Source organism: Eurosta solidaginis, unplaced genomic scaffold (genome assembly GCF_040869045.1).
Source record: "Eurosta solidaginis isolate ZX-2024a unplaced genomic scaffold, ASM4086904v1 ctg00000428.1, whole genome shotgun sequence".
Classification (NCBI taxonomy): domain Eukaryota; kingdom Metazoa; phylum Arthropoda; class Insecta; order Diptera; family Tephritidae; genus Eurosta; species Eurosta solidaginis.
Genome location: NW_027136894.1, coordinates 592320 through 614947, shown reverse-complemented (window position 1 = coordinate 614947; position 22628 = coordinate 592320). Strand labels below are relative to the sequence as shown.

Below are 22628 nucleotides of genomic sequence, written 5' to 3'. Positions count from 1 at the left end.
TTCGTCTTTTCCTCACTATTTACATACAAGTAAATAAAACGAAGAGAGAACCGATTGAGCTTTATGCCACCTTTGTCCATAGGTAACGAATAGATTAACTTCGATAAAATCTGGAAGCGAATGAAAGGAAGCTAAGGGGGATGGGAGAGGAGGAGCCAAAGGGGCAATTTAAACTATTACGTTTACAAAGTTGAACAAACTTTGAAGAGCACTACGAGCTGTGCAATTTCATGAACTTTTGTTGCCAGACTATAATAATAGAAGCAAAGGAAATCTAATGGGCTTATCTAGAACCGAAACATATAAAGCTGTCTGTGTCATTCATTGTGCTTTACGCACGCATGTGAAAAAGATCGGTATTCCGCATAATGATTGCTACAGAAGCTGTGAAGACGTAACTACCAAAGAGAATTTTCGGTGCAAATGCCCAGCTCTAGCTGAAACACTTCTTAGACTCTTCGAAAGTCCTTTTTGGAAAATCTGGATGGATTGTCAAAAAAAGAGATTCCAAATATTCTTGATTTCATACACAACTCGGGGTATATGAAATATGTAGCACTCAGTAAATTTCAGACGAGTTTTGTGGCATCAAACCGGCTTCTCATTAAGTCTTTGGGTGACATTTGTCACAGCCATTAAGCATACCAGACCAACTACTTACCTGCGCGTACGTTCTTTGCTTCAGATAAGCGTTTGCGAAAATAGGAACTGGATTTTATGACCAAATAGTGCTTGCTTACCACTACTCTCACGATTGGGGCCCATTTCACAAAAATACAGCTTCCAGAACGAAAATCGACACTGATTGTGGCACAACGCCTAAACTATTTTGTCGCGAAACCAAATTTGACAAGGGCTGACGGAAAATCGTTCCAAGCTTACTGGTATTACAAGGTCGCAAATCATAATAATATATCTGTTCCTGTTTGCTCCTAAATGGTTCGGCATCGATTAATGAGGAATAAACTAATATCAATTTAAGTGAACGTTGATATCAAATTTCAATTCACTTTGATTATAAAAAATAAACATCGGACGCTTTTCCAACACATTGTATGTACGAAAACTGATTCCGCAAAGTTATTCGGGCAAGCTAGGGAGGTGGCTTTGTTATTCTTCGTATGGCTTGTGACCTAAACAAATTTTAATAAAAAGCGTTAAGTAAAGTATGCACAGGAAGTGGATGTGAAAATTCACTCAAATACATACACACAAACGGCTATGTATGCGTATGTTAGATGTGTTAAAATAAAAGTGAATTTAATAGCAAATGGAAAAGTTTCAAGGTTCGTTGTATCTGCAATGAGATTTATATGTCAGGGCAGCGATTCAAGCATCAAAAGTTTATTATTAGTTCAACTATGCGGCTACAACTCATTTTCTAAATTTGTATCAAATTAAACATATATATAAACATAAATATATGAAACACATGCGCATATGCACTTATGAAATTAATATATTATACGTGTGAAAAAGCAAAACAACAAGTTTGTTAGTTTACTACACGCGGTGATAATGTTTTTTGGTTTTATTCCTTTGATATATATGAACAATTGAGATAAAAACAAGTAAGGAAGGTTAAGTTCGGGTGTAACCGAACATTACATACTCAGTTGAGAGCTATGGTGACAACATAAGGGAAAATAACCATGTAGGAAAATGAACCGAGGGAAACCCTGGAATGTGTTTGTATGACATGTGTATCAAATGAAAGGCATTAAAGAGTATTTTATGAGGGAGTGGGCCATAGTTCTATAGGTGGACGCCATTTAGGGATATAGCCATAAAGGTGGATCAGGGTTGACTCTAGAATGCGTTTGTACGATATGGGTATCAAATGAAAGGTGTTAATGAGCATTTTAAAAGGGAGTAATCCTTAGTTCCATAGGTGGACGCCGTTTCGAGATATCGCCATAAAGGTGGACCAGGGGTGACCCTAGAATTTGTTTGCACAATATGGGCATCAAGCGAAAGGTGTTAATGAGTATTTTAAAAGGGACTGGGCCTTAGTTCTATAGGTGAACGCCGTTTCGAGATATTGCCATAAAGGTGGGCCAGGGGTGACTCTAGAATTCGTTTGTGCAATATGGGTATCAAACGAAAGGAGTTAATGAGTATTTTAAGAGGGAGTGGGCCTTAGTTCTATAGGTGGACGCATTTTCGAGGTATCGCAATAAAGGTGGACCAGGGGTTACTCTAGACTTTGTTTGTACGATATGGGTATCAAATCAAAGGTGTTAATGAGTATTTTTAAAAGGGAGTGGGCCTTCGTTTTATAGGTGTTCGCCTTTTCGAGATATCGCCATAAAGGTGGACCAGGGGTGACTTTAGAATTTGTTTGTATGATATGGGTATCAAATGAAAGGTGTTAATGATTATTTTAAAAGGGAGTGGGGCTTAGTTCTATAGGTGGACCCCTTTTCGAGATATCGCCATAAAGGTGGACCAGGGGTGACTCTAGAATTCGTTTGTGCAATATGGGTATCAAACGAAAGGAGTTAATGAGTATTTTAAGAGGGAGTGGGCCTTAGTTCTATAGGTGGACGCCTTTTCGAGATATCGCCATAAAGATGGACCAGGTGTGACTCTAGAATGCGTTTGTACGATATGGGTATCAAGTGAAAGGTGTTAATGAGTATTTTAAAATGGAGTAATCCTTAGTTCCATAGGTGGACGCCGTTTCGAGATATCGCCATAAGGTGGGCCAGGGGTGACTCTAGAATTCGTTTGTGCAATATGGGTATCAAACGAAAGGAGTTAATGAGTATTTTTAAAAGGGAGTGGGCCTTCGTTCTATAGGTGTTCGCCTTTTCGAAATATCGCCATAAAGGTGGACCAGGGGTGACTCTAGAATGAGTTTGTACGATATGGGTATCAAATTAAAGGTATTAATGAGAGTTTTAAAAGGGAGTGGTGGTAGTTGTATATGTGAAGGCGTTTTCCAGATATCGACCAAAATGTGGACCAGGGTGACCCAGAACATCATCTGTTGGATACCGCTACTTTATTTATATATGTAATACCTGCCAAGATTTTAAGGGTTTTTTATTTCGTCCTGCAGAACTTTTTCATTTTCTTCTACTTAATATGGTAGGTGTCACAACCATTTTATAAAGTTTTTTCTAAAGTTATATTTCGTGTCAATAAAACAATCCAATTACCTTACCATATTTCATCCCTTTTTTCGTATTTGGTATAGAATTATGGCATTTTTTTCATTTTTCGTAATTTTCGATATCGAAAAAGTGGGCGTGTTCATAGTCGGATTTCGTTCATTTTTCATACCAAGATAAAGTGAGTTCAGATAAGTACGTGAACTGAGTTTAGTAAAGATATATCGATTTTTGCTCAAGTTATCGTGTTAACGGCCATGCGGAAGGACAGACGGACGACTGTGTATAAAAACTGGGCGTGATATCAACCGATTCGCCCATTTTCACCGAAAACAGTTACCGCCATAAAATCTATGCCCCTACCAAATTTCAAAAGGATTGGTTAATTTTTGTTCGACTTATGGCGTTAAAAGTATCCTAGACAAATTAAATGAAAAAGGGCGGAGCCACGCCCATTTTTAAATTTTCTTTTATTTTTGTATTTTGTTGCACCATATCATTACTGGAGTTGAATCTTGACAAAATTTACTTATATACTGTAAAGATATTAAATTTTTTGTTAAAATTTTACTTTAAAAAAAATTTTTTCTTAAAAGTGGGCGTGGTCCTTCTCCGATTTTGCTAATTTTTATTAAGCGTACATATAGTAATAAGGGTAACGTTCCTGCTAAATTTCATCATGATATCTTCAACGACTGCCAAATTACAGCTTGCAAAAGTTTTAAATTACCTTCTTTTAAAAGTGGGCGGTGCCACGCCCATTGTCCAAAATTTTACTAACTTTCTATTTTGCGTCATAAGTTCAACTCATCTACCAAGTTTCGTCGCTTTATCGGTCTTTTGTAATGAATTATCGCACTTTTTCGGTTTTTCGAAATTTTCGATATCGAAAAAGTGGGCGTGGTTATAGTCCGATATCGTTCATTTTAAATAGCGATCTGAGATGAGTGCTCAGGAACCTACGTACCAAATTTCGGACGGACATGGCTCAATCAAATTTTTTTTCGATCCTGATTATTTTGATATATGGAAGTCTATATCTATCTCGATTCCTTTATATATGTACAACCAACCGTTATCCAATCAAACTTAATATACTCTGTCAGCTCTGCTCAACTGAGTATAAAAAATGGAAAGCATTCGTTTTAATTAAAAGTATTATCATTCCTACGCCCCGTTGTGCTTGATAATAGAATAAAGGGTTCGTCATTTCAAACATTTTCACAAATTATTCATACTAATATAAGCAATGCCTGAAAAGAATCGGGATAGGGAGAAGCATATATATATATATATATATATATATATATATATTGGGTCCATTGAAATATGGCATCTGATGGAATAGGAAAAGCAGATGAACCAAAAAAGGGCGCATACCTCGAATTAGATTGGACGAAATTAAGAGAAAGAGAGAGTTGCACATGATCGACCAAGCTGAAAAGGCGTGGCACCAACCGCCGTGCTGTAAAGTTTCGAAGAGCATGTGTAGGTCTTACAACCTTAGAATAACAAAGTTACTCCTATAATGAAAAAGACAGGACTCTAAACTCATGACGGGTATTCTGCTGGACACTGCCTTCTGGCGTCACGTGTCGTTAAAATAGGCTTGGTCAGTGATAGCAGATGTAGGAACTGCACGTTGGACAAAAATATGATCGAGCACGTTTTGTGCTCGTGCCCTGCGTTTGCCAGTCTAAGACTTCAGCTTTTAGGAGTGATACCCCTTTCAGATCTAGAATAAGCAAGTGGCGCAGGTCCAAGGAAATCCTACTACGAGTATTTTCCAAGAGCACGGAGTTATTTTATAACATAAGTCCTGGTTTTTGGTAGGGTTTTTCAGTTTGGTCATTAAACAAACTTATAGTAGACCTGTGGACTCATTCATTCTATGTGAGGTCCTCACTGACCAGCCAGTTCAACATAACTCAACCTAACTTAACTGTAAAAAGTTATTAAAGATGAAACTGACTTATCTGAAAAATCTAACACAAGCATAATCACCGTATAATTGCGAGTTAGGCAATAGGGATTACAACCTGTTGAGCAGTAAAATTAAAGGACATGACATTGATAAGCTGACATCAATAAGGAAATGGGCGATATCCTGATAAACAACCCAAAGGCGTCAAAACCCATTACATAGTTATCGATGATATTGATAAATGAAATGAACTTACGGCTGTCGTGAAGTAGAGTCGCCGACTAAAGTGACAGGATACCTTACACGGAATGTTTTTATGTATAAACATCTCTGCTCATGGTATGGGGAAATCCTCAATGTTAGCGTAAGGTTTGAAGTGTAAGTGTAGTCTTAGTAAGTGGTATGCCATATGAGGGGATATATTAGAATGTAAAAGTTGGCGCGATACACAAAAAGTTAGAGGTATTCAGGTTTAAGTTGAAATTTTTGTTGTTTTTAGGATTTTGTTTTATGAAATACATAATATAGTGAAAACGAAGAAAAAAAGTAGACCGAAATAAAATAAAATAAAAAACATAGGATTCATTGAAATAAAAAAAATAAAATAACATAAATTAAAATTATTTAAAATAAAATAAAATAAAATAAAACAAAACAATATAAAATAAAATAAAACAGAATAAAAAATATAAGAGAACAAAAAAAAAGAAAAAAAATTAAATTAAAGAAAATAATAAAATAAAATAAAATAGAACAAAAAAACAAAATAAAGTGAATAAAATAAAATATAATAAAATAAAATAAAATAAAATAATGGAAAATAATAAAATAAAATAAAATAGAATAAAAACATAAAATAAAGCGAAAGAAAAGAAAATAACACAAAATAAATAAAATAAAATAAAATAAAATAAAAAAATAGAATAAAGAAATAAAATAAAATAAAACAAAAAAAGTTAAATGAAATAAAATAGAATAAAAAAATAAAATAAAATAAAATAAAATAAAATAAAAAACAAAAATTAAATGAAATAAAATAAAATGAAATAAAATAAAATAAAATAAAGGAAAATAATATAACAAAATAAAATAAGTTAAGATAAAATAGAATAAAATAAAAAAAAAAAATTAAATGAAAAAAAAAATATTATGAAATAACATAAAAAAAATTTGAAAAGAAACAAAGTAAAATAAAATAAAATAATATGAAATAAAGTTAAATAGAAAAAATTCAAATTAAGTCAAATCGATTTTTAATCGAAAAGTTATCGAGTTTTCGATATATTATCAGTTTGGTATCAATTTGGTATCAGAAAAGATTTGTTATCTTGTTTGTTTTACTTACGGAAAATTTATCGATATTTTATCAACACAATTCCAATTAGTTTTCGAAAATTAATAGATTCCTTTCGGAGTACTATCACTTTTTTATCGAATTTCTACCGATTTTTTATCTTAAAGTTATCGAAACATGTATAACCCATCGATAAAGAGCCAATAATTGGACGATGACAAGCTAATAAAAAATCGATAGCAATCTGAAAAGAAATTGCAAGCTTGACGATAATAGTTCGCTACTGATACTATTTGTGTCTGATAAAGGTACCTCTGTTGAGGTTTAACGTCATTATTTGGGCGAGCTTTAGTTAACTTTAGGACTTTAGTTTTCTATGCGTACTTGGTACTCACGTCGTTTGCTTTGAAAAGTATTTCGCCCAAATAGAAATGATATATCGTGGCGGCTCGGAGTCGGCACATACGAATACCGATGGAAATACTTTTTGAACCTTTTCATCTTTTATATAACTTCCTTTAGATTAAGTGGCTTTCAAGTTTGTCAGCGAATTTCAGTACGAATTGAGGAAATCTTGCAATCGCTTTTCGATCCACTTCTGTTAGAGTTAAGAGTTTTAAGTGAATTCCAGGTACCAAAGTGACCTGCAACTTCAATCATAGCTAATGTCCATGAAGTTGTTGTCTATATTAAGTTACAATATTTAAGATTTTTTTATTTGGTGCGGAGGGATTGTGATATATAGAGGTCCTTTCAGCAAGGGTGTCCTGTCGCACCTTGCCGACTTTAGGGTAAAATTTTTCTCAATATGCCACACAGTTCAGACTGAAGAGTATACCTTTTCTAACATCCCCCAAATTGTTAGCCGAATACCTTGAGAAATGGCCATAGCAGTATAGCGTCATATTACATAGGGGAAACGGACTATGTGATCCCGTAAGTAAATCCTGCGACTGCTGATTACTGCAGTGTTTTTGAAGCGGAAATCCCTGCCAAGAAGAAAGCCCCAGAAATTTTGGAGGAAGCGTGCTTAAATCGCAGTCGCGTCAATATATATATTTATAGTCAGGCGGCGCTCAAAGCAATAACTTCAAAAAGTGTCCTGAAATTCAAAGATCCATTAGAGAGATCCGACCGGACCAAATATATATACCGAGTTCCGGGGCACAAAAGGATAGAAGATAGCGAAAAGGCCGATGAATTCGCCAACGGGGGTGCAGCACGAGATGAAATAAGGGTAGATGTCCCAATCCGTTTGAGAGAAATCTGAAGGAGACAGCAGTTGCATATGATCCATAAAGCATGAGAGGGGTAGGCATAGGAGCAGGGCTGCGAAATTTCTCAGATCATGTGCAAATCCTAACGATGTTGGACTGATAAAGTTGCTTATATCTCTAAGGGGAGAAGACTTAGGCTCACGATGAGCGTACTAATTGAACGCTGTTCTGGCCTCACATGCTTGTAAGTAAGGCCTCGTCAGTAACAGGAGATGTAGAAAGCGCGATCTAAGGAATACCGGGTTGAGCACGTCTCTAATCATGACCTGCGCTCGCGAGGTAAAGGCTCCAGCTATTAGGGGCAGCAGATTTGCCAGATCTCGAAGCTGCAATTAAGCTAAGTCCTAGACATCTTCTAGTATTTGCCAAGGGGACGGAGTTATTCTATAACATAATTCCTAACACCTGATTAGAGTTCTTCCGTTTGGTTCTTAAACAAATTCTGGTAATCCTATGGACACATTCAGCCTAAGTGGGGTCAGGTCAACCTAACCTACGGTAGACCCTGTATGTATTTATCTTAACGGTACTGTGATATCTACATCGTCGCATTCTCCATAAACTCAAATGCGTCATGAAGCGGCTACCGCAGTCACACCATGCACAGATACACAAACTTACACAATGTCCAATTTATCACTCAACTCTCAGCTTAGACTGTATTTCCTTCTGTTTTTTTGTTGTTTGGTGTTTTTTCTTTCTAACAATTCGCCCATTCATTTTGAAATTAATGGCTAAAATGTTAAGGGCGTGGCAAGGGTTATTCGTATGCTAGCAAGTTGTATTAGTTAGCAACGAGCAAAATGAGAGTAATTTGAGTTTTTTTCTTCTGATATGTACGTATCTATCTGCACGTTTGTATCTCCTGTTTTTCATTGTCTATATATGCGCTCGGATAGTACTTAAAGTAGAAAAGCTAAAAGCTCGCCAATGTTGCAGTAATTATTATTTGTTTTTGCATAAAATGACAATCACTTTATGCTTTAAGCCATAGATAGGCAAAAATTTAAATAGCTACATGACTGCATGAGCAACAACAACAACACTGCATGAGCACCCCAGTAGGAAATTGAAGATCAGACCCATTCATATGCATGTTTTTCAATTACTTAACAAAACCAGTCTGTGCCTACTTCTTAAGTACGAGTTTCTTCACAGTGTTTACGGAGTTGACTTTTTAATTACCTGTGACGTAGGGCCTCATCCACGAGATGTCTGCTGGGATGCCTAGGTTTCTGGGTATTCGGCAGAAACTGCCTGCTCATCATTTCATTTATCTTCCTTATAGAGAGTATTTTTGCCTCGCTGTGTAGCTGATGTACTGGAATACAAGAAGACATCCCATGGGAGTACTGTGCGCGGCGTTTTGACAGGCCTGCAGTTTCCTTCACCTTTGTCTCCTTTTGCTTTTATATTTCCCTTTAATCTTTTTATCCTTCACTTTTTCTTTTATTTTATATATTTTAATTTTCATTTTCCTATTCGGAAATATATCGAATTTTGCTCTCTCTTCATTATTGAAGTAGTACAAAAAGTAACAGAATAGTACCAAGAAATTTCCCTCCCTACTGCCTTAAAACTCATTACTGGATTACAGGTATCACCAAGCTTTTGTTGTTGTACTGCTGACTTTACCTGTCGGTCCTCTTTTGAGCTGAGATCAATTTTTAATAGCAAATTTTTCTTTGATGAAATTTAACAAATTTCAGTTTATGAACTCAAATCGAATTTAATTTTATAAATTGCCATATAATCTATTTGATTATGACCTAATCTATTTTGTTATTTACTTGTAACTTATACTTATACCTTGTGCCAACTATGTCTCAGTTTTATCGTCATGCTTTGCATTAAATACATATTTGTTTTTATTCATTCAATAAATTGTTAAAGTCTTTAAAAGTGTATTTATTTAGTATAAGTTCGTTGGTTAAGAAATTCAAATTACTTTTACTTTCAAGTGACAGCTGCTCAATCCCGTTCATACTCAAGTCAAGCATCAAGCATAGTAGAATATTAATAACAATCGAGTTGGCAATGGTAATGACAATGACCTTGGGTTGCCAGTGGTTCGCTATAGAGCAGGTGTGCGCGTACAATTTCATGCTTTCTCAGCGTCACAGATGAAAATACCGTAGTGAAAATTTGCCGTTGAAATTAGTGTCAAATATAAATTTCCCTTGCACACAATTTTCTTATTAACTCGTTAGCTCTTTTATGTTTAAATAAGCAATTTGCTAGCAAGAAAATAAATTTTTGAACTATTCAAAGCTTGTTTAGTACTTTCACTTAAGTAGTGTGGCTCGTTCTATATCAAATGTACATATAATGACATGGTATACTAAAGCGTTTTCAATAACATATAAAATTCTCGTGTTACAGTGTTTACGGTTGAACTCCGTCAAAACGGCTCGTGCGATTCCCATAAAATTTTGTGAGCATATTGGTCTGAGAATCGGATCTTATCTATTATTCGTACACCGAAATTGTAAGGCTGGTCCGCCCCTCATTTTTTAGACAACAGTTTTTGTTTTTATTTTTTTATGAAACATAATCCAAAAATACATATAACTATCTGGGACTAGAACTGGGACTAGGATTGGAACTTGGAATGGGAATAAGGGATGGAGAAGAATAGAAAGAAATAGAGAGAAGAAGAACGATAAATGGAGGGGAAGAGGCAGAAGGAGAGATGGAAAAGATGTATAGGGAGAAAGAGATGTAGGGAGAGAAGTGAATCCTGTTTGCTAACAGGCGATTCCAAGTCCCTAATGCAACAAGGGCGTGGAGGGCGGGATGGTCTAGAAGGTTCAATGCGGTAATATTAAATCATTGCCGAGATGGTCGAGCTTGAATCTTATTGGTGCTTTTTAATGGAACGTACCGGATCTACAATATCCGGCAAAGGACCATCAACATCGCCAACGCAAATCAAAACCCCCGGGGAGTGTTTTTATTGCTACAAAAACAATATATGGATAGAGAAAAGGAGGAGAGTAGGGGAGGGAGAGTAAGAGGTATAAATTTCTTGAAAGTTATGCAGCTAGACCAAAGTTGGGGCAGAACAATGTTTGCCGTTTCTGCTGAATTCGCAACAAAAATGGAGACCCAAGAATTTTCGGGTGGCCCACTTGAGAAAATTTCGCCCATATGTATAAAAACGACAGGGCTCACCGATGTGGATTCGACAACAGATTACCTCTCAAAAACACTGATTTTCGACAGAAATTGCAAGGTGCAGATACCCTCTAGAACGGGTTGGTCGGACGACAGAGTTGGCAGGGAGGAGGCCACCTCAATCTACACTGACGGGTCCAAAATGGACTGCGGCGTTGGTGCAGGTGTCTACTCTTACCAACTAAAAGTCGCAATCCCCATCCGTCTTCCAAACACAGCCAGCATCTTCCAAGCAGAGCTGCAAGGAATAGAGAGGGCCTGCATCTTCCTTTTGCAGAACCGGATAGGCGGTGAGGTAGTTATATACTCCGACAGCCAGGGGGCACTCAAAGCGCTAGAATCACCATACACATCCTCTAAAGCCGTCGATAACTGTAAGAGGGTGCTACATGAAGCAGGCAACCAGGCAGCTGTCACTCTCAGCTGGATACCCGGCCACAGGAACATTGGCGGAAAGGAAAAAGCGGATGAAATAGCAAAGGAAGGAGCATCGTTAGACATCACGGAAGCAGTAGCGGTGCATCGACTACTCACATCAGTTCAAAGAGACATTCTCACCTATCTAAGGAAAATAGCAATCCGCGATTGGTACGGACAACTGTAGAATCACCAAATTAATATGGCCACACTACACCCAGAAAAGAACCGATGACCTACTAAATAGGTCTAGGAAGGAAATATACAAAATGTAATTGGTTCCAGTAGGAAGTGCATCAAAATGGCGCCTAGAGCGCTACTTGGGCCCGTCTCCATAGCCGGGCAGCACAGCAAACAACCAACCAACCATAAAAGCGAATGCAAAATCTCTTGGTTACTTTATAACTCAAGAACAAGTGAACCCATTTTAAAAATAATATCTGTTTTACTTTTGTAAAGTTTCGTAGATGGTTCAAAAGTGGGTTTTTTTTCCATGTGTAGACCCATTTCTTAGATAAATAGATAGGGTGATCCCAGAATGTGTTTCTACACTATGGGACTACTCTGAATGTGTTAATGAGGGTTTTAACTAAACGTTAAAAGGAGAGCGAGAGGGAAACGGAGGGGTTTATACAAAAAGCCGTTGGCTTAAAAAGAGAAGAAGGAAAAATTAGAGATGGGAGTCTGAATTGGAACCGAAGAGAAAGAGAAGGTTGAGAGAAAGAAAAATAGTGCGAAGTGGAGAGAGAAGAAACCAAGATGGTGTAGGAAATGGTGACAAAAATGAAGAAATTGCCAAGGGAAGATAGGATGGAGACGGACGCAGAGAAGAGAAAAATATTAAGAAAAATAGAGGGAGTTAGAGGGAGAGGAACTAAGTAGGAGGAAAAGAAAGAAAAGCGAGAGAGTGAAAGATGAAAGATAAATCGAAACATCTTAGAACCATTGAGCATGCATATGCAAGTAATAGCATAGAATTCTCCACTATAATCTCTTAAGCTTTTCTGATATCGTCGTTAATAATTCTAATATATTCAACCCTGCCAAACATAACGTGGTCCGATTTCAGAGATTTGTACCTCTTTCTAAAAAACTGGCCCTATTATACTACGATTTATATCCAAATCGTTGGATTTGAACCACCTACTCAGGTGTACTTACTAAATGCGGCGCCGGGTATCTGTAAAATCCTCAGAAGGGACTGCCCTGCATTCAGAGTATTCGACCAGTTGGCTTACGACCACAAGACAGATAAAAGGAGGAAGAACCGTAGTCGATTTTTCTCACTACGCTCTTAGACCCCCCTTCCACCATTTTCCTAATTTCTTACTATATTTAGTTAAGTTTCTGCAATATGCCACGTATTCAATGAAATCAATTTGGTGAAAGAAAATGTTTACCAAAGTTCATACAAACCGAAAATTAGCCCTTTTCATAATACATCGATTTCATTTGGAATGCCCCATATTCGTGCTTGCATATCCAATTTAGTATTGGCAACAGGTTTCTCTAAACCACTCCAATATCACTAAAACTACACAAACGTTTTTTTGATTGCTGAATTCAGCGTGTGATGGGTGGGCGTAAGGAGTACCGTGATTGCTTGACAGCAGTACACACATTTCAAAGGCAACAAATACATTACAGACGGGTATGCGGTTATAGCCGCGGCGGTAATAAACACGGTTGGAGGAGAGTAACGTAGCAGTTTACAATGATACCTGAAGGTGAGTCGCATGACCGCTGACACAAACTGATGTTGCTGTTGATAGCGAGTATCTCCCAACAAGGATTGGATCAGGCATTGAAATACAATAGAATTGGCGGTTTACATGCTTTGGCGTTGTAGAAAGTAGGAATGCTTTGACGCTTCGCTGGTCTACGTTACTTCATTAATTTTCTTATCTACTGATGAAGAAATTTAATGGGGTTTTGAGTTTGCTCTGCTCTACTCGTCTGTTAGTTTACACATTTTAGCGTAAATTTTGTTTAGGTGTGTCGCCTGATGTCATAGTAACCAATTAAATTTTCAACGGAAATGACCAGGTAAAAATACAAACAAACTTGAATTTGATGGATGATAAATTCACGTTTAAAAATTCTTTGGATATCAGTAAGCTATGAAATCTAGCTGTTTTTTGTTTTCGAATAAAGCAGAAATGTGAATTTGGGTGTAGTGATGTGAAATTGATGAACGGATAAAATTTGTAGATCATTGATACTACTTTAATGTGTAGTCGGTAAGGGTATATTTATATATGAAGGGGGCAGGTACATTTTGATTTCCGACTAATTTTCTATGGCGATAACGGAAATCATGGGTAGTTTTCCCGTCATAACGTGACAGCCAAATAGTTTGGTTAGGTTGAACTGGCCGGTCAATAAAGACCTCACACTGACTGAATATGTCGATAGTGTTACAAGAATTTGTTTGACGACCAAACGGCAGAACCCCAATCAGGTGCCAGGATATATGTTATAAAATAACTCCGTCCTCTTGGCAAATACTAAGAGTGTTCTAGGGCCCAGTTTAATTACTGCATCGAGATCTGGCAACTCTGCCGCCCCTAATAGCTGGAGCCTTGACCTGGCGAGCGTAGGACATGACCACAGAACGTGCTCAACCGTTTCTTCCTGCAGCTCACACTTCCTACACTTGCTGTTACTGACGAGGCCTAACTTATAAGCTTGTGACGGCAGAAGTCAGTGTCCAGTCAGTATGCATATCCTGAGCCTTAAGTCTTCTCTCTTCAGAGATATGAGCCACTTTGTGAGTCTAATAATGTAGGCTTTGCACATGATCTTAGAAATAGTAGTAAAACATGGCTTTTTAAATAGTTTAATAGCTGGCTAGGGTGTGGCGTAATGTGTAGAAGTCCATGCAAGTGAAGAAAGCTTTTGACCGCTATTCACGAATGAATGGCTAGATCGATTATCTTTGCATGTGATTCAGGTAGCTGTTATACTTGCACTCTCCCCGAAGATTTTCTATGTTGTTGGTCCTTCGTTCCAGTAACAAGCCTCATAAAGGTACTCGCCCAGCTATCTCGATAAGGGTATAATATAACCACATTGAACCTTCTTGGATATACCGCCCCACCACACCCTAGTTCCATGAGAAACTTGGAGTTGCTAGGGCCTCGGCTGCTAAATACATGCATAGTTGTAACGGAACTCGCTTTGCATAGATGAGGCTAACATCTGGGTTGCAGAAGCTGTGAATTGCGATTATCAACCCTTTTGGAGCAGCTCACTGGGTCCGATCGCTAATGGCCAAGTATCCTCTAGTTATCCGCGGAGCAACCGTTTGGTGGTGAGCTAATGCGAGAAGGCGACAACCTAGCTAGGACACTCCGTCATAATCGGTTTAAGAGCTACTTCATCAGCAGCGTCTGATCACCATAAGTTGCGGATGGGTGTAGATGCCCGGCTTGTTGATGTCCTCTAGAAAGCAAGAGCTGACATTACCGCTATCCAAGAAATGCGATGGACGAAACAAGGAAAGAAGAAAAGCAATAATTGTTACAATTGAATAATTTTCTTCCGATCAGTATGTCATATGTGGAGATTAAGTTTCCTTTAAGCTATTCTGATCTATTTTGTTGTAGTGCGAATAAAAACAAGGTTTATTCCACTTTACGGCCCAACGCTTCGCCAAATTTCCTTGTCATCATCAGGGGCGTAATATTCTATTTATTTTTTTATAAAATAAAAACAGCAATAAATGCAAAAAGTTAAAATAATAAAAGTTTTAAATGCTTATGAATATACACATATCCACACACAAAACACAGTGAAACAGATTGAACAACATACTTCTGAAAATCAACTTACTTTAGATGTGGTGGTAGACAAAATTACAAATGGAAAATAAATAAAATTTACAAAAATTACACCGTTAGTTACAAAAATTGTGACATTTATTGGAGTGGAAATGGAAATAGGCGCTGTTTCGGCGTCGCGTTCATGGAGCGAGAAAAAATTTGTAGCCAAGTACTAACATTCGCGCCTGTGGACGAACGTCTCGCCACTATCCGAATAAAAGCGAAATTTTCTAATAAATCATTAATCTGTGCCCACGCACCAGCAAAGGTGAAGGACAATGAGGTGAAAGATGAGTTCAATGAACGCTTTGAATGCCCACATGAGCGCTGTCCCCGGCATGATATAAAAGTCGAGATTGAAACACGCACAATCAGGGCAACCACGTTGCGATAGGCATGCCTCCAGTGTCGATTCGGATAATCATCCCGTCGAAGCCTAAATACGTGCCCCCTCTGTGCAGCAAAAAGCAAGATAAAAAAGCACAAGGATATTTAAACGCGGATAGGCTGAAAGCGCAAAAGACTGATAATTAATTCGTAACTCGACTCTAAGATCGCACGTTAAGCCGAAAAAATGCAAAAGCACTGCATACCGCCGCCATGGAAAAAGTTGGTTACCGGCGTTGCAACCAAAAGAAAATACGCAACCGTGGGTTGAAAAGAAACGTATTTACAGGAAGAAAAACAGAGGCAGCAAGGCGTGAGTAAGAGGAGCTTGAGCCGTTGACCACCAGGAATGACTCCCGTAAATTTTACCAAAAAATTCGGTGACAGACAAAAGGTTTTGTGTTCGTGGCAAACTATTGTAGGAACGGAAACGGCGGCATGTAACGGATGTCCAGCAAGTACATGGAAAATGGATGGAACACTTCTCTGTCCTCCTAAATGGAGATAGCGGTGTACCACCTAGGGGTGACGAAGCCGAGTCCGAGTTAGCAATCGATGATAATGGAATAAAGTTCCCTAGCTGATGTTGACGGCGGCGAGGAGTCAATACATCAGCTTATTTGCAGAACTCGGTCGGACGAGCGCATGCCAAACTTTTAAAATATAACTGAGCAAAGAACTGTCCGCAAAAAGGAGGATGCTGCATGCAAAGTGTGCCAATTATCGCGAAATCAGCCTTCTCAATATTGCATATATGGTCCTGCCAAATGTATTGTGCCAAAGATTGAAACCCACCGTGAATCGGCTGTTAGGACCTTATCAATGTGGCTTCAGAACTGGTCAGAGCGTGAAAAGACCTTTACGAGCCGTTCGAAAATAAATGAGATTTTGGACGGGGTGGCCCCCTAACTTGTGATGTCTTTAACTTGATCCTAGAGAAAATAGTATAAGTTATAAAACTTAACCGCTCTGGGACAATATTCTAAAAAAGCGTACAATTACTGGCGTATGCCGAGGAGATTGATATCATCGGCCTAAATACCCGCGCCGTAAGCTCTACTTATTTCAGACTAGTAAAAGAAGCGCTAAAAATGGGTGTCATGATGAACGAAGACGAAGAGAAGTACATACGCCTGAGCAACCGCGCCACTGTTGGAAGCGAAATATTTTCTTGGCAAACGAAAATGTTCTACACACATCTGATGAGGCGGCTCTGATTGTGTTCGAACCTTCTTCGAAGGATTTAAGAACTTCTGGGAACTGGCGACGACGAGTACCGAAGAAGATTTAGGTATGAGCTTTACAGACAGCGGATGGGCCATTTGTACGAATGAAAGAGGATGACCCGTGCAATAAGATATTGCTATACGTACACGCCTAGGAAGCAGATAAACAGGGCCGTCGTCCACACTTCGCTCTAAGGAGCAGGCGGAAAACAATTTAGATACCCTTGCTATTACCAATATTCGACAGTCAACACTGATAAGAAGTTATTGGCGGGCCTCGTTTAAACGGCGCAAACCGTTTAAGTGATTAAGCGTCAATTAAGAAGTTAGTAAATTAAGGGGTCCTCAACTTTGTTCAAAGAGGCTCAAAAAAAAAATTTTTTTTTGATGGCGCAACGCTGAAATCGGTTTATCTCCGAACCAAATTTTACAAGGGATGACGGAAAATCTTTCCAATATACATCAATTTCAAAAAGGGTCTGAACTCATAAATGGTTTAGTATTTGGGCTCATATTTTTTACCGTGTAGAAAAGTGTGCTTACCCAAGGATTTTTTGTTCAAAACAAAAAAAATGAGAGAAGAAAAAAGCGAAAATTTTTGTTCAAAATTGAGCTGATCTTTATACTCAGCTGTGCAGAGCTAACAGAGTATGTTAATTTTGTTCGCACAACGGTAACCCGTAACGGCATAAACTAATCGATATAGATAGAGACTTCTATATATCAAAATGATCTGGGCGAAAAAAGAAATTCATTTAGCCATGTTCGTCCGTCCGTCTGTCCGTAAACACAGTAACTTGACTAAATTTTGAGGTATCTTAATGAAATTTGGTATGAAGATTCCTAGGCACTCATCTCAGATTGCTATTTAAAATGAACGAAATCGGACTATAACACGCCCGCTTTTTCGATATCGAAAATTTCCAAAAACCGGTAAAGTGCGATAATTCATTACCAAAGACGGATAAAGCGATGAGAATTGGTAGGTCGGTTGACCTTATGACGCAGAATAGAAAATTAGTAAAATTTTGGGCAATAGGCGTGACACCGCCGACTTTTAAAAGAAGTTATTTTAAAAGTTTTGCAAGCTTAATTTGCCAGCTGAGTATGTGATGTTCGGTTACACCTGAACTTAGCCTTCCTTACTTAGTTTTATGCAAAATTTAACTAACAAATTTAATATTTCATGTACTCACATCTCGGAAATGGCGCGTGTTTGGAAATTTGAAGGAAATGAGTTAAAAACAGCAAATATATTGCCCGTTCTTTTTGAATATGTGTTTCGCATAATATTTGTGCTCAGCTGTGAGTTTTTGGGAATAGTTTGAAATTTTCTTCAATATAACAATTTAAAAACTTTTTTTGTATAATAAAGTTTTACAATATGATTCCCATTTTTTGCATTGGCTGGCTTATATCACTCGGTTTAGTTGTTTATAGTAATTGATTTTTAAAGAAACAATTAATTTTTTTTTTTTAATTTTTAGATGGTCACTTTTACTTTCACAACATAGAAATATTTTTGTTTCGGGTACTTAAATTTTATTATTTTTCTCATATTCGCATTTTTCTAATATTATAAATCAAGTAAAACAGCTAAGTATTTGCTCACTTTTTCAAAAAAAAAAAATTTTTTTTGGTATTTTCTATGTGCACATTAATTTTTTCGAATTTTATTTTAACAGTATTAATTTTTCTTTATTTAAATGTTTAACCGATCTTCTCTAATAAAATGCAATACATTTTCCCCACAAACACGTCATTCCTTTCCGTTTCAGCTTCATTTTAAAACTGCAACAACTTATATTTATTTGCTATCACTTCAATCCCACCAAAATCAATTTTCTTCAATGACATATATAAATTAATTAAATGCTTCCAACTTAAGCGCCCTCTAATTTATAATCTATTTGAAGGCGCTTAACACCACTGAACTAATTTACCGCTTTTCTAGGCAACGTACGGTATGTTGTGTTGTTAGAAAACGACTGATTTGTATTAAAGGCGCGAAAGTCGTTTATACAAAGGAAATGAATGAAAAAGCAACGAACAATGGCAACAACGATGAAATTGACGAGCTAACATACACAAACACGCACACCCCCACAAATACATGCACACACTGCAAATCATATTAAGTGATAACAAGGTGTAACGAGTAACATTGACAATGAAAATTGGAAACCGCTAAGCAGTGTAGTGAGTACTCACTACGCATAATATACGAACAAAATCAACGAATAGCTGCAACTGACATATACCAAATGTTCTCTAGCGAATAGCTGATTGTGCAGTCAGTGTGTTAAACCAAAAAATGTGTGTACACTAAGTGCATGAGTAAATAAATAAATAAACAGAAACAACTACAATGCCAAAATCTGTAAAGCTGCAGAGAGCAAAAGCAAACTAATGGCATTTAATGAACTCTTCCATGCTGCATAACCGGCTTCCAAAGCTTTTGTGTCTGGAAAAATTTCAATATTGGTATTCGAAAAATGGGCAATAAAACATTTAGCTATGTGTTGTATGGCGTGCGTGCTAAAAGTATTTAAATGTTTTCCAGCAAAACACATTCCGCACAACAAAGAACCGAGTGCGTTGGAGTAAATGACTTATTGATGTGTTGTGAGCTTTTCCAACTGTTTACGATTTCATAAACAAATAAATAAGTGCTAAGTTAGGGAACAATAATAATTGTTTATTTATTTTTTAGCGTTTAAATAATGCAATATAAAAAGAATGCGTATATTTATGTATGAATTTTAGAGTACGGCGAAATGGAAATGCCTCTTTTTTTGAGGTTTGAGATTCAAGGAAAAATGAAGAAATAAATATTTGACTAGCTTACACGACATACTTTGTTCTGCCAGAAATCTGCTTAACCTTTATTTAAAAAGGTTTCCGTGTTTCCAGTCCTAAATTTCTTTCCCATTCTTTTCTACCATATCTTCCATTTTTCTTCTTATTTTTTACCATACCTTATTCCATTTATCTCCTTTCCACTCCCAACCCTTTCTCCCCCAACCCTTTCTCCACCAACCTTTCAGACTCCCATTCCCACTGCCACACCCACATCCATTTCCTCTCCAACTCACAGCTACACTTGCACTCTAACTTCCACTCCCTTTCTGTCTCCAGTTTTCACTCTCTATCAAATTCTATTCAACTTTATCTTCCATTTTTCTACATACCTTATTCCACGGCCGCCGTGGTGTGCTGTTAGCGTGTTCCGTCTGCCACACCGAAGATCCTGGGTTCAACTTTCGGTGAAAGCAACATGGAAAAATTTTTGAAAAAATTTTTTCAATTAGACAAAAGTTTTTATAAGTGGGTTGGCTCCTCGAAAGTGATTTGGCAAACACTCCTAGTGTATTTCTGCCATGAAAAGCTTCTCATTGAAAATGATCTGCCTTGCAGATGCCGCACGGAGTTGGCATAAAATATTCCCACTCACACTCCAACGAGCACTTCCATTCACACTCCCATTTCAATTCTCATTTCCATTCAAACTCCCATTCCCACCCTCACACCTCTTCCTCTCTCTTCCTGCTTCATAAAATTGCTTGGATGAAACAAATTTAAGTTTTCTTTAATAGGGGGCGTGGCACCGCCCACTTTTCGACATTTTTTTTTCTTAGCCATTGGTAACCCATAAAAATTATCTTAATCTGTCAAGCCGTTTTTGAAATTTAGCGAAATTAACGCACACCTGTTCATTTTTTTATATCCAATACCTAGATTACAAGGAGAGTAGCTCAAAAATCTGAAAAATAAAAGTTATGAGTACCACCGGATTTTCCAAGTCAATACCCACCGTACTGTATACTCGATTTATTAATATCTTCTTCCAGAAATATGAAATATGAATCGCTTCTTTTTAGTCCTGGGTATTGGCAGAAAAAGTGATGAGTCGACTTGTCTTCCTCCTCATCCTGACGGCTTCTGCAGAGGAAGCTTATTGGCACGCACCACCGTCGGAGCGTTGGTGTAATAACGCAATAACCTGTGATGGCACCCGAAAGTACTCTGCCTGTAGATATGTTTAGCTTGGGAAAAATCTTGTTCATTTCCTATACAAACATGATCATAACGACCTTGTAACATCGCAGTCATCCCGGTTGGTTCACAGCAAGTCCGTTGGCCTAATCTTATATTCCTCGATTATTCTCAATAGATAACCCAGCGTTTGTCCTACGGAGCTGTCTGCTTAGGTTGAACTGGCCGGTCCATGAGGACCTCACATAGACTGAATAACCTGCTTAGGTTTTGTCCATTTCGAAACCTTTGTTGCCATCTCATCTGCAAATTTCCTGCCTCCAATGCCGCTGTGCCTTGGGACCCAGGAAAGGGGCGACATTTAGGTGTCTTATGGACGCCAGCGCCGTTCGGCACCACGGCACGTTATCTGACTTTACCACGTTGGATTATCATGCCTTTAAGATGGCCTGGCTATGCACAGATATCTTAAAATTGATGTGTGTTGCTGTATTATCCTTCAACAGTCTGGTTCATCTCCTTATGGCATATTACTACGCTTGAAAGACACACCATGAGTCAGTGAGCCTTTACGATTTAGTATCTGCAGAAGCTTTGCGTAAATTCCAGCTCCAATTCCTATTTGCATTTTTGAGCTGTCTGTGTGGATATTAATGCTTCGACCGCTGTCTAGGCCTTACTCCTATTCCGCGCTTGGATGATGTCTTATCTGCTGTACCGTGAAATCAAAAACCGCTGTGACGTGCTAGATGTCGTATGTAAGTTCAGTTGTGATTCCATTTAATCGTTCCCATTTCATGTCACCTTATATCGCCGCGTGACCGTACTCGATTTATTTCCACATGATGTGCTCTATAAGTCGTAGAACCCAATTCGCGTCAAATCCCTTCCGGAAATTTGTTGAGGCATCGAGTGAAAAATTACGTTTAACCCTCCTTCCCTCCCTTCCTCCCCTGATGTGTGCTGCTGACTGTGCCTGACATACCCAGGCATGCTAGCTTTTATGCCTTCAGAGCCCTATGTTGATAGCTCTTTTTGTCCGGCGCCTTCCTTCAGGCAGCAACTCCTTACGTTGTTATCGGTCGCAAGACTGTGTTGTACATGCCATGTATGATATGCGGTGACAGTCTTCACTTCCTTCCGAAAGCTTTATTGTAGGTTGAATATGCTGCCTAAGCTTTCTTTGATCACACCTTAAGGTTCCTTTAGAATCTTAATTTGGCGTCTGGTATCATGCCAAGATATTTGGCAGTATCCCGAGGTTAAAAATATAGATCACAAAAATCCGGGAAGGCAAAAAACCCGAAAAAGGGTCACAGCAATTTTCCAAAATGTGGTAAAAAATCATAAAACTGTTTTAAATGAGAAACGAGTAGCTTTTTAGAAATTTTTCCGATTTACTATTGAACCTTGAAATGTTTTATTTCATTCTGCATCAAAAAAAGGTATAATTTATTGCTTTATTATATAACTAAAATCACTAAAAATCAATTGAATTTTTTCAAAAACGAAAGCTTTTGTGTTTGTTCGTTGAGACACACACATAAGCTTTTACCAAGAGCATTTCACCACATCACATCCATGTTGAATCAGATGAAATGGTGAAAATGGGGAAGCATTCCCTAGCATATCCACCTAACTACATAATTTTAAGAGTACTACCGATATGCTGATCTTACTGTTTTGGGGAATTTTATCGATGTTGATGGTCCTTCGCCGGACATTGATATGGTGCGGTTCGGTAGCAAGCTCTATTCAGGTAAAAGCACAAACATTTGGAGAATTATTTAAGACGCACATTAACCTTCTAGGCCATACCACCTCCCCCCATCCCCTAGTTCCACGATGAAGCTGGGCTAACCAGATCCTCGCTTGCAGAAGCAGACGGATTCGCCTCGGTGACGTGAGGTAGACAATTGGGCTGAAGAAGCTACAGATTCCGCTGACCTTCGCAACCCCTTGAAAAATATGTCTGTTTGAGACTTACGAC

At 37.9% G+C, this 22628-nt stretch overlaps 1 protein-coding gene across 3 annotated transcripts in view; it reads right to left on the bottom strand.

The window, feature by feature from the left end:
• The window catches only part of LOC137235691 (somatostatin receptor type 2-like), a 103846-nt gene that overhangs the window by 47455 nt on the left and 33763 nt on the right, over positions 1-22628 (bottom strand). The window contains exon 1 of one of the 3 annotated variants that reach the window (XM_067758573.1): positions 17839-18615. The exons of 1 other annotated variant lie outside the window; for it this stretch is intronic. The gene's annotated coding sequence lies outside the window, so the exon portion shown is untranslated. Of the gene's footprint in view, positions 1-17838; positions 18616-22628 lie in introns of those variants that run through there. One more of the 3 variants, XM_067758577.1, reaches the window with a different exon arrangement.